The sequence below is a fragment of the Oryctolagus cuniculus genome, chromosome 2 (genome assembly GCF_964237555.1).
Source record: "Oryctolagus cuniculus chromosome 2, mOryCun1.1, whole genome shotgun sequence".
NCBI lineage: Eukaryota > Metazoa > Chordata > Mammalia > Lagomorpha > Leporidae > Oryctolagus > Oryctolagus cuniculus.
In genome coordinates, this window is record NC_091433.1 from 47,996,697 (window position 1) to 48,008,583 (window position 11,887).

At 43.6% G+C, this 11,887-nt stretch overlaps 1 non-coding gene across 1 annotated transcript; it reads left to right on the forward strand.

Annotated features, from left to right (window-relative positions):
- The first annotated feature begins 1,210 nt into the window (after nt 1-1,210).
- On the forward strand, nt 1,211-1,317 carry LOC127490418 (U6 spliceosomal RNA). The gene has a single exon (XR_007918375.1). It is a non-coding gene; the product is annotated as a U6 spliceosomal RNA (small nuclear RNA).
- The last annotated feature ends 10,570 nt before the right edge of the window (nt 1,318-11,887 follow it).

Consider the following 11,887-nt stretch of genomic DNA (forward strand, 5'->3'; position numbering starts at 1 on the left):
GCAAAAGGAATAGGAGGTTTGAGAGGATGGAATCATCTGTACAAAAAAATCAAAACACTCCTTTTCCTCTGAGTTTTGGGGATATTTTCATGAATGCTCTCCTTAGGCAAGAAAATTGATGATGCAGTTTTGTTGTTTGAGATCTCATTTCCCTTTGTTCATTTTCTTCCAGATGTTTCACCATCCCCATTTTGTAAAATCCTGGCCACGTATAGCACCATGTTTAAATATCACAGTAAGTCGTGATGTTATATGTATCAACATGACAATGAGGCTGCTTTGTGTCACAGAGAAGAGACAGATTCAGAAAGGCCCTGACAGTGGTGGAAAGGGTGTCGCCAACTGCTTTGATTCAAAGTGGATAAGGGTCATTCCCACGCAGAGCTTTCTACTGAAATCCATGAGTGAGGCACTCCAAACAGCATGCAGGCAGGAGCCTGTAAAAGGAAGCTTCCTTTAATGAGAACAAGGAAGGCTGGAGGGAAGCAAGCATGTTCCCATTTATTGTGACTGAGTTTATGGCTCTTTAAACACATCTGCTACCAAAAGCTGCAGCAGAGTAAGCACATGTCTGCAAAGTGCAGGAGAGCACAGAGGCTAACCCTTGACCACAACTACGTGGGCTTGAATAAAGGCTTGTCTTGCTCAGGAAGATCTAAAAGTGGATCCACTTTGGTTGGTTGTCAGTGTGCTTTCTTGGCTCTCTTTGATTTCTGTTAAATATTCTAAAGAAAATAATTTATGGCTTTAACAGTTTAGGAGAGCCCCCTGCTGCCATATGGGCTTGTAGACACTTGTAGGAGCAATCTACCTGTAGGAAGCAGGTGAAATAGCAGCATCGTGGGTGTATGCGGTGTCTGTTTTTATTTCTGTGGCCCACACTAATAAGTAAGATTCAGCACCTCATATATTTTTCTCATTTAATCCTCATAGCAAATCTATGAAGTGAGACCTTTTTAATCTTCATTTGCAAATAAGGAACTGAGGTCCAGAGATGCTAATTGACTCCTCTGGTGTCACATGGTGAGTACGTGGTGGTGTGGGATTCAAAATCAGGTCTGTGGACACTCTTTCTGCTCCAGTCATCACCTCCAAGGAATGGAGGTCTTGATTAGAAAGTTTATCTTCTTCTCTTATGGTTCCTTGATTTCCTGCCTTGTCTCCCCTCCTTTTTTTGGCCACAGGACACAATGATTAATTTTTAAATATAGTGCTCACTTCAGCAGCATATATACTCAAATTGGAGTTATGCAGAAGGAATTAACATGGCCCCTGAACAAGGATGACACACAAATTCATGATACATTCCATATGTTGCTTTCCTTTGGTGATGTTCATAGACCAAGAAACTGAAGTCTGATAAGGGAAGTGACTTACTCAACTGAGTGTGATTTTAAATTCCATCCCCATCTTCTAAATTATTGGATGTTTTTTGGAAAATATTTATTTTATTTATTTGAAAGGTAGAATGAGAGAGAAGGTGGGAGAAACATATGGACAAAGAAATCTTTCATCTGCTGGTTCAATCCCCAATTGGCTGTGGTGGCCAGGACTAGACCAGGCTGATGCCAAGAGCCCTGAACTCCCATCTGGGTCTGCCATGTGGGTGACATGGGCCCAAGTACTTGGGGCCATGATCTGCTGCTTTTTCAGGCAAGTTTGCAAGGAGCTGGATTGTAAGCAAAGCAGCTGGGACTTAACAGGTGCTCTAATATGCGATGCTGGTATTGCAAGCAGTGGCTTAATCCACTGTACCAGAGTGCTGGCCTCCTAAAAATTTTTTTTATATGTAAAACTAACTTTTATTAAGAAAGTAGTATTTGCCAAATCATTGTAGAGCTACTTCTCATGTGGCAGTTTATGAGATGGCTAATACTATTGTCTTGCCTTTGCTTGTCCAGGTCCTTATAGGTAATTCCAACCAAAAAAGTACATTAAGAACAAATAGAAGCCAGCCAGTTCCACTTTACTCCCCCAAAGCCACTAGTTTTAATGTTTTTATAGGTACTTTCACAAATCTTCTTAGCATTTAAACATTTGTAGATATAGATGTGTATCCATTTTACAGATGTGGATATTGAGAGATCAAGCAAATGTCCAAACTCAAACTGTAGGCAAGTGGCAGAGCTTGGTTCAGAGCTCAGGTTTCAGAATGCCTGGCCCTGGTTTCAACCTCTCTAATGAGCTTTCAATCCCAACACAAGAGCCAAATAGAACATTGCTCTTGGGTTAGTTGCCACCTTGACTCTCATGCCAGATTACTTGCTGTCAGCTGAACACCTTAGGACACCCTGTGGACTGTATTCTGTCTGAGAAAAGACTGCTTCAACCTGAGAGAGACTGAGAAGCCTTCAATGATGTCTTCACAGTGAGTCCCACTCACAGGCAGAAGGCACTATTGGATGTGCAGAGTACTAGGTTGGAACACACTGTCCCCTTGCAAAGCTATGCCCACACAGCCTCCCTTGGAGAGCTGCAGCCATGGTTCTAGGGTTTCTTTCCAGCTGGCTCACGTTGTGACCTTGAGAAAGTTCCCAACTCTCTGCACCTTTGTTTCACACTCTGCTGTAAAACACAGCTAAAAATACTTTCTACCTTGTTCATCACAGGGAAGAAATTAACAAAACCTTGTAGCATATTCCTACAGATCTGGGATTCTACTTCTAGCACCTGCAGCAGTCAGATGAGATGACTGAAGCACCTTCTATTTCACATTAGAAAAAGCGACAAGAATATAACACATTCTAGCTGAAATGTATTTCTCCAAGGAGACAGAGTGTTTCTTGCATCCTCACTTTTGCAAAGTTTTTGATCTCGTGCCTTGGCTATAACTCTTTGCTTTTCTCTGAAATGTCCTCCCCCATTGTCTCCTGAAATTGTACCTGTCACTCACGACCCTACTGAAATGCCACATTTCCATGAAATTTGCCTGTATTATTTCAATTAAACATCATTTCTCTGTTCCCCTGAACACTTTGTTTATACCTCTATGCATCTCATATTCTATAAGGTATTATAGTTTTTGTTAAGTAAAAATCTTATTCTCCTATTAGATTGTAGGTATACTGAAGGTAAGAATAATATTTCAGTTCTATAACTCCTTAAGCTCCAAACATCGCTTCATACCTTAGTCAGTGTCTAATATCTACTTGCTGAATGAACAAATGAATGAATGGAATATTTGTAGAAGAAAAATGTATTTTTTATCTTCATGTTTAAAAGGATTTATTTACTCATTTGAAAGGCAGAGTTACAGAGAGAGAAGGTAAGACGTAGACAGATATCTTCCATCTGCTGGTTCACTCCCCAAATGGCCACAATGACTAGAGTTAGGCCAGGCTGAAGCCAGGAGCCAGGAACTCCATCTGACTCCCCTCAAAGTGGGTGGCAGGGGCCCAAGTACTTGAGCCATCCTTCACTGCTTTCCCAGGTGCATTGAGGTAGCAGAGAGCTGGATGGGAAGTAGATCAGTCAGCACTGCTCATATAGGATACTGACATTGCAGGCAATAGCTTTACCTGCTGCTCCACAATGGTGGAACCTAGAGGAAAAATTTAAAGTAGCAATGAGAGTCTGGAGAAGAGTGCACCAAAGAATTTTGCCTGGTTAACAGTGAACTGTTAAATTCCTGTCCATTGATCGGCCCATCAACTCATCCATCCATGAATTCTTTGTACAAATGCTACTTGAGCATCTCCTAGGTACTGTGCAATACCAGGTATTATGCAAGGTGCATCAGCAAAGAATTTTGCAGATCCTAAGTAATGTGATCCCTTTCTGCTTAGGTTTCTGGACAGAATTAGGAGGCCATGTCAGTGTCAAGACACCTGGGTTCTGGTCCTGGTTGTGACCTTTGCTAATTAGGTACCCTTGAAAAAGTCACATAATAAATCTCAGTTGCAGCTGGATATAAGGTCTAATTGGTAAAAGGGGGAGAGAAGTCAATACCATACTTCCTGTTCTGTCTGACTCTCGGAAGTACTGGAGGCAAAGTGCAATAACAAAGCGAAGGGGCAGGGCCGGCGCTGTGGTGCAGTGGGTTGAAGCACTGGCCTGAAGCGCTAGCATCCCATATGGGCGCTGGTTCTAGTTCCAGCTGCTCCTCTTCTGATCCAGCTCTCTGCTATGGCCTGGGAAAGCAGTGGAAGATGGTCCAAGTCCTTGGGCCCCTGCACCTATGTGGGAGACCCGGAAGAAGCTCCTGGCTCCTGGCTTCAAATTGGCTCAGGTCCAGCCATTGCAGCCATTTGGGGAATGAACCAGTGGATGGAAGACCTCTCTGTCTCTGCCTCTCTCTGTAATTCTGTCTTTCAAATAAATAAAATAAATCTTAAAAGAAAAAGTGAAGGGGCTGGCGCTATGGCGAAGTTTAAACATCCATCTGCAGTGCCAGCATCCCATATGGGCACCAGTTTGAGTCTTGACTGTGCCACTGTTTTTATTTTTTTAAGTTAATTTATTTATTTGAAAGGCAGTGATACACTGTGATACACTGATTCATTGTTCATTCCCCAAATGACCGCAACAGCCAGGGTTGGGTCAGGCTGAAGCCAAGAGCCAGGAGCTTCTTACAGTTCTTCCACGTGGATGCAGGGGCCGAAGGACTTGGGCCATCTTCTGCTACCTTGCCATGTGCATTAGCAGGGAGCTGGATTGGAAGTGGAGCAGCTTGGACTTAAACCAGTGCCCAGATGGGGATGCCAGCACTGCAGGCAGAGGCTTAACTTACTATGCCACAGCTCTGAACCCTCAAATGGTGTCTTAATCACTGTGCCAAAACACCTACCCGTAGATCTCTTTCCTTTATAAAGTATTTTGTTTAGTAGTGGAAATCTTACTAATACACATATCTGCTTAAGTATGTATACATTTCTACATATGAATCTGCAGTTTTAAATTAAAGGATATAAGGCCTCATATACATCCAACAAATTATAAACAGTGCCTTTTAGGTACCTTAGATAGAAAAGCTCACTATGGTCAACTTATGATACACACTTTGGAAACAATACATGGCGTTTAATTGTTCTAGATTTTTATAGCAAAGACTAAAAAACTTTGAGAAAATACAACATTTAAATTTTCACTATAAAACCCCCACTATTAGCATGATTTGATGGCATGAAGGTGTCTGGTCATTATTGTACATAACACAGTGTTGCATGCTTATACTTTATATTTCTATTCTTGTGTGTGTTCTAGTTTTATTTTTAGGATTACTTTGAATAGACCTTTTATGTTTACATATTTAATGTCAATGCATCTGTCTATCTAACAACAGAATTTATTTAACTAATTTCCAATTGTTGGTAATTTGAATAATTTTAAATTCTTCATTATTACACATGTCCTATTTTTAATCACATGCAGATTCTTACCCACCACCAACACATTCTTGGCTTGGCTCCCTCTACTGTCAGTTGATATATACCCAAGGAATGCCAAATCATTTTATTATTAGCCTGGGCAAAACAGAATTAGGAAGGAACTACAAATGTTTTATTTTTAAAATCAGATTGTGCATGTCCAAGATAGCTTGGGAATGATTTCCTTTGGGGAGAACAGAATTTTAGACTATTGTGCTATAACTTTAATCTAAAAGAGTGATGGCCTCCTAAATGCTAGAGGCTTTATCCACTTATCAGATATTTGTTGAGGACCTCCAGGATACCAGGAACTCTTCTAAGATGAAGAAAAAGGTAAACTCCTTACTCACAGGGAGCTTCCAGGTTAGTGAGGGATAAAGACCAACAAACAGGCCACGATAATGCAATGTGATAGCACTGCTACAGTAGCAAGTCCAGGGTGCACAGGAGGCGGCACAGAAGCCCTGATAGTCTTGTTGGGGATCTGGGGAGACACACCAGGGAAACTGAGGCCCGAGAACCAGCAGCTGGTAGCTGGGAGACTATAGTAAGGAGAAGAAGAGTAGTCTAGACATAGGGAAGAGTGCCTGCAGAAGTCCAAATGAAACCAGGTATATATTTTTATTTTTATTTTTTTGAAAAGTTGGTTCTAATCGAGGTCCACTTTGAGTTGAGGTATAGCTGGAGATGAAAGTAGTAATGATGAAAAATAAGCTGTAGCCAGATTAGGAAGGGCCTTCAAACTAAAACTATTTTTTTAAAAAGAACAGTTCTGTTTGCTTGTTTTTTTAAAAAAGTTTTATTTATTTATTTGAGAGTCAGAGTTACACAGAGAGAGAAGGAGAGGCAGAGAGAGAGAGAGAGAGAGCGAGAGCGAGAGAGAGAGAGAGAGAGAGAGGTCTTCCATCCGCTGGTTCTCTCCCCAGATGGCTGCAACAGCTGGAACTGTGCGGATCCAAAGCCAGAAGCCAGGAGCTTCTTCCAGGTCTCCCACCCAGGTGCAGGGGCCCAAGGACTTGGGCCATCTTCTACTACTTTCCCAGGCCATAGCAGAGAGCTGCATCAGAAGTGGAGCAGCCCATTTGGGATGCCGGCACTGCAGGTAGTGGCTTTTCCTGCTATGCCGCAGCACCAGCCCTTGAAACTAAAATTTTTTAAAGACGTATTTATTTTTACTTGAAAGTCAGAGTTATATATATATATAGAGAGAGAGACAGAGACAGATCTTCCATGGACTGGTTTATTCCCAGATGGCTGCAGCTGCTGGGGCTGGACCAGGCTGAAGCCAGGAGCCAGGAGCCAGGAGCTTCTTCCTGGTTTCCCACATAAATGATAGGGCCCAAGCACTTGGGCCATTCCCTGCTGCTTTTCCTAGGCCATTAGTAGGGAGCTGTATCAGAAAGGGAGCTGCAGGGAATCAAACCTGTGCCCATATGGGCTGCCTGCATCTCAGGTTGTGGCTTAACCAGCTGCGCGAAGATGCTGGCCTGGAAACTGCTTTCAACAGTTTGTACTTGAAGTGCCTGGGAAGGGTGGTGGCTCAGTCTCTTTGGAAAACATTTGGCAGCTTCTTGAAAGTTAAACACAGGGGCCGGCGCTGTGGTTTAGCAGGTGAAGCCACTACCTGCAGTACTGGCATCCCATACGGACACCGGTTTGAGTCCTGGCTGCTTCACTTCCTGTCCGGCTCTCTGTTATGGCCTGGGGAAGCAGTAGAAGATGGCCCAAGTCCATGGGCTCCTGCACCTGCGTGGGAGACCCAGAAGAAGCTCCTAGCTCCTTGCTTCAGATTGGTGCAGCTCTGACCAATTGGGGAGCAAACCAGCAGATGGAAGATCTCCCTGCCGAAGCGCCAGAGATAATGTTGCTTTATTACCACCCATTCTCCAATTAACTAATCAGCCCTGAGAGAGCTGACGCAGAACCAAGAGACCAAAATCAGCCTCAAGAGAACCGCCACAATCTCTGGAGAAAATCATTAACCCATTCATGAGGGCAGTACCCCCATCACCTGGTAAAGGAGCCACCTCCGGACATCACCACATTGGCAATTAAATTTCAGTGTGAGTTTTGGTGTAGACAAAGCATATCTAAACTAGCCCAGTGGCTTCAAGGGAAGCAAGATGAAAACCAAGAGGAGTCAGTGTGGCGGAAAATGTTGAGCACAGTTCTGTACATGATGAGTTGAAGGTGCCTGTAGAAGAACCAAATGGCCCCAGTTACATGATTCTGAAGCCCTGAGGAGAGAGCTAATCCAGAGGTGACACTCAGTATGTCACTGGACCCCCTCACCTTAAGAAGCAGTGATGGTTCCACCTACAGATACCACAACCTTTGTAGGGAAGAGAAAACTTTTCCTCTATCTTCTGAGGGCTTGATAAGGAAACTTATGGAATAAGCTTGATGGTAGATAGGTTACCAGAAGGAAAAGTATGCAAATGTGTTATGTGCATGGGGGCATCCCAGGGAAGAAAAGTGAAGACCCAAGGACCAGTGAGATCAAGACGTTTATCAACTCTCTTCACAGGGAAGAGGAGAATGGGGTGGAGCAACTTAGAGGAGAGTAAGCGATTTGGGAGAAAGATGAATGGGCTCTCAGAAGAATGGGTGATAGCTTAGGACAAAATCTGTCTGGGTCTGTTCTTGACTTCCAGTCTTCCCTGTAACATGAGCCAATCTTCTTGGTTGACAGATTTCCAGGGAGGGGATTCATGGCAGCTGAATGCCTTTTGGAGGATCATCTTTAGGCAGGTAGGGGGAGCTCAGAGAGAGCCTCTCCTGAATCATTGTTCCCGGGTGCTCTCAGGTCGAAGATAAAAGCAAAGCAGACCATGATATTTTGGGGTGGAATTTCCTGAACTCATTTAGTACACAGGCAAGAGTTGGATCTCAGCCCCCTGCCGTCACACTCTAACATAAAATATAGAAATATTTCTTGACTTTGGCATGCAAGGTCAGCTTTTACTATTGGCTTATTATATCCAGTATTTGTATAGGTTCAAAGACCATATTTGTTTTAAGATTTTATTTGAGAGGCAGAGAACAGACAGAAAGACAGAGAATTCTCATCTGCGGGTTCACTGCCTAAATGCCCACAATAGCCAAGGCTGGGAACTCAATCCAGGTCTCCCATGAAGGTGATAGGAACCCAATTACTTGAGCCATCACCATTGCCTCTCAGGGTCTGCATTGGTGGGAGGCTGGAGTCAGGAGCTAGCACCAGGAATTGAACTGAGGGATTTTGATGTGGAATGGGACTCTCTGAACTATAAAACTAAATGCCTACTCCAAGGACTATAGTTTTCTTAAACCTTAAGACTCTTGTTCTATGAGTAGCTGAATAAAGGAACAATAAAAAGAAATACTATTTGAGTCCAAGACTAGTTTAAAAATATGGGCTGTTTGGCCCTTCCATATCTTTTTGATGGTGTAAACTGCAAAACAGTCTGTTCTGATGGTCACATAGGCTGGCAGACAATCGGACAAATTGACCAGGTGGTACTCCCCTCCTAAGTGTGATGTGCCCTTAGCTCATTCTCCAATTGTCAGAATTTCCATCTGAAAAAGCAGAATAACTATATTTACCATGTGTAATCTCAGGATTACAGATAAAAATTATGTAGAGGACCTGATATGGTTCAGAGTAAGTACTCAATAAATAGTAGTTATTATTAATATGATTATCTTACTTAGGTTTATAAAAGGAGGTTTAATATAGTGCTTTATAGTAAGTGACCTCTCTTTTGTTCCTCTTCTAGTTTCTAGATGTGTTCTAGCTAAATCAATCCTGCCTCTTGGTAAATGTTATTTTAGACTAAGTATATGTAAAGTTTGTCCTCTTAATGAATTGTAGGATTTAAAAAAACTCACAGATCTTTGATTTAATTTTCTGGTGATATATGCAAGAAATAAATATTGTATTGCAATTCAAAGCTAGTCATTCCTTGTCTCTCTCTTCCTCCTCCTTTCTCACTCTCTCTGTGTGTGGATAGTGGGGAGTGAGGAGTGGTAGTAAGCATGGCAGTGAGTAAGGGAGATTAATAGTGTTGGGTCATTTTTTGTTAAGGATTTGTTTATTTACTTCTGAAAGTCAGAATTAGAGAGAGAGAGAGAGAGAGAGAGAGAGAGAGAGAGAGAGAGATCTTCTATCTGTTGGTTCACTTCACAGATGGCCACATTGGCCAACTCTGGGCCAGGCCAAAGTTAGGAGCCAGGAGCTTCTTCTGAGTCTCCAATGTGGGTGCAGGGGCCTAGGTACTTGGGCCATCTTCTGCTACTTTTCTCAGGCACATTAACAGGGAACTGGATCGGAAGTGGAGCAGCTGGGACACGAATGGGTGCCCATATGGGATGCCAGCATTCCAGGTGGTGGCTTTACCTGCTAAGCCACAAGTCCGGCCCCTTGTGTTGGGTTCTGACTCTGATCCAGATGGCATGGATCTCGAAGACCTCTGTGTACTTGTTGGTCTTGGCCCCATGTTTCCTTCTGCATGTTTCCACAGTCAGTGGCTTGTTTTCCTCTAGCAAATCTTGACCTTTCCTATCCTGTTCTTCTCTGGGGTGTTGAGCACTTCCTGGAATTTCCAGCAGGATGGTTGAACAAGGCAAACTGGGGTTCAGTTAGACAACCTTAAGGACAGAAGGGCAGCATGAGGACTTCCTCCAGCCTGGGATGGGGCTGGAGGCAGGAAAGGGAGGGCCTGGCTGGCTGAGGGCCCCAGTGGACCTGGCTGGCTCCGCAGCAGTCTTTTTGTCCTTTCTCCAGAGATGCTCCTGGGAGCCAACCAGAAAGCTTTCTGTGTTCATTTTGTATCCTGGGAGCAACCACAGAGCCTTGGCAGGGGAACATCAGCCCTATCATAATAATACAGTTCTCTGACATTAGAGTGCAAAAACATTTTCCATGACAGCTTAGAATGAATCACCACCACTTGCTGCTAGAGATACCTCTCTTTATGCAGTGCCAGCTTTGGGACAACTGTGAAGGCAGCCACATGGCTTCCAGGGAAAGAGGGAGAAGTCTGTGGAGGCAATCAGCAAAGCTGCCTCACTGCACCTCCCCTTTGTCCTAGTGAGGCTGTGCTTTCCACTAACAGAGTACAAGATGGAGCTGGTAATTGATCATGGAGAACAAACCACGATTGACACTTACGGTGGGATTATAAATGCATCTGGAGCTCTTAGTGACACTGATAAACCACCAGAGACTCCTGCTGTGCAACTGAGTGTTTCGTAAATTGTTCCTTATGGTCTTTGAACTCACATCAAGGGAAGAGAGAAGAGCCTTGGTATACATCATTTTCTTTACTCTGCTGATGGAAATTAATAATGAAACAAATAGGGACTGACCAGACAGCATCTTTAACAGATATTGTTTTTGTTTGTTTTATTATTATTTAAAAGTGTTCTTCAAAATTAATTTCTACTTCTGGTAAAGTGTTCAACTTAGATGGGAGAATACAGAATGAGGATGGAAATCCTTTCTCCTCCTCCTGTTCTTCAGTCCTGCTCTGTAAAGATAATCACTAGAAACGGTTTCTGTACAGCATCCAAGAAATTTTGGCATAGTGGGTTAAGCTGCCACCTGTGATGCCAGCATCCAATTTGGGTGCTGGTTCAAGTCCTGGCTGCCCCACTTCTGATCCAGCTCCTTGCTAATGCACCTGGGAGGGCAGTGGAAGATGACCCAAGGGCTTGGGCTCTGCCACCCATGTGGGAGACCCAGATAGAGTTCCTGGCTCTTGGCTTCAGCTTGACCCAGCTCCAACTGTTGTAACCATTTGGGGAATGAACAAGTGCATGTAAGATTCCTCTCTCTGCCTCTTCCTTCCAAATCCATTAAAAAAATCCTTAATAAAAAAGATATTGTTCTTGTGTGGATGTATATGTATGTATGTATGCATATTTGCCCTCTACAGCTGGCTTTTTCCATTTAGCAATGTGTGATTAGACAGCTCTCCACTGTAGTACCTAGAGATCTACTGCATGGCTTCTTTTTTTTTTTTTTTTTTTTTTTTTTTTTTTTTTTTGACAGGCAGAGTGGACAGTGAGAGAGAGAGACAGAGAGAAAGGTCTTCCTTTACCGTTGGTTCACCCTCCAATGGCCGCCATGGCTGGCGCGCTGCAGCCGGCGCACCGCGCTGATCCGATGGCAGGAGCCAGGTGCTTCTCCTGGTCTCCCATGGGGTGCAGGGCCCAAGCACTTGGGCCATCCTCTACTGCACTCCCTGGCCACAGCAGAGAGCTGGCCTGGAAGAGGGGCAACCGGGACAGAATCCGGCGCCCCGGCTGGGACTAGAACCCGGTGTGCCGGCGCCGCAAGGCGGAGGATTAGCCTATTGAGCCGTGGCGCCGGCCTTTGCATGGCTTCTAATACAGCATATTCCTTAGTGTGCATTTATTTATTTACTTAACCAGACATTTATTCTGGACATTTAAGATGCTGTTTTGTTTGTTGATTTGGTTTGTTGTTATAAACAATAACACAAACCACATTTTTAGGAGTTGTCTTTTTGCACATT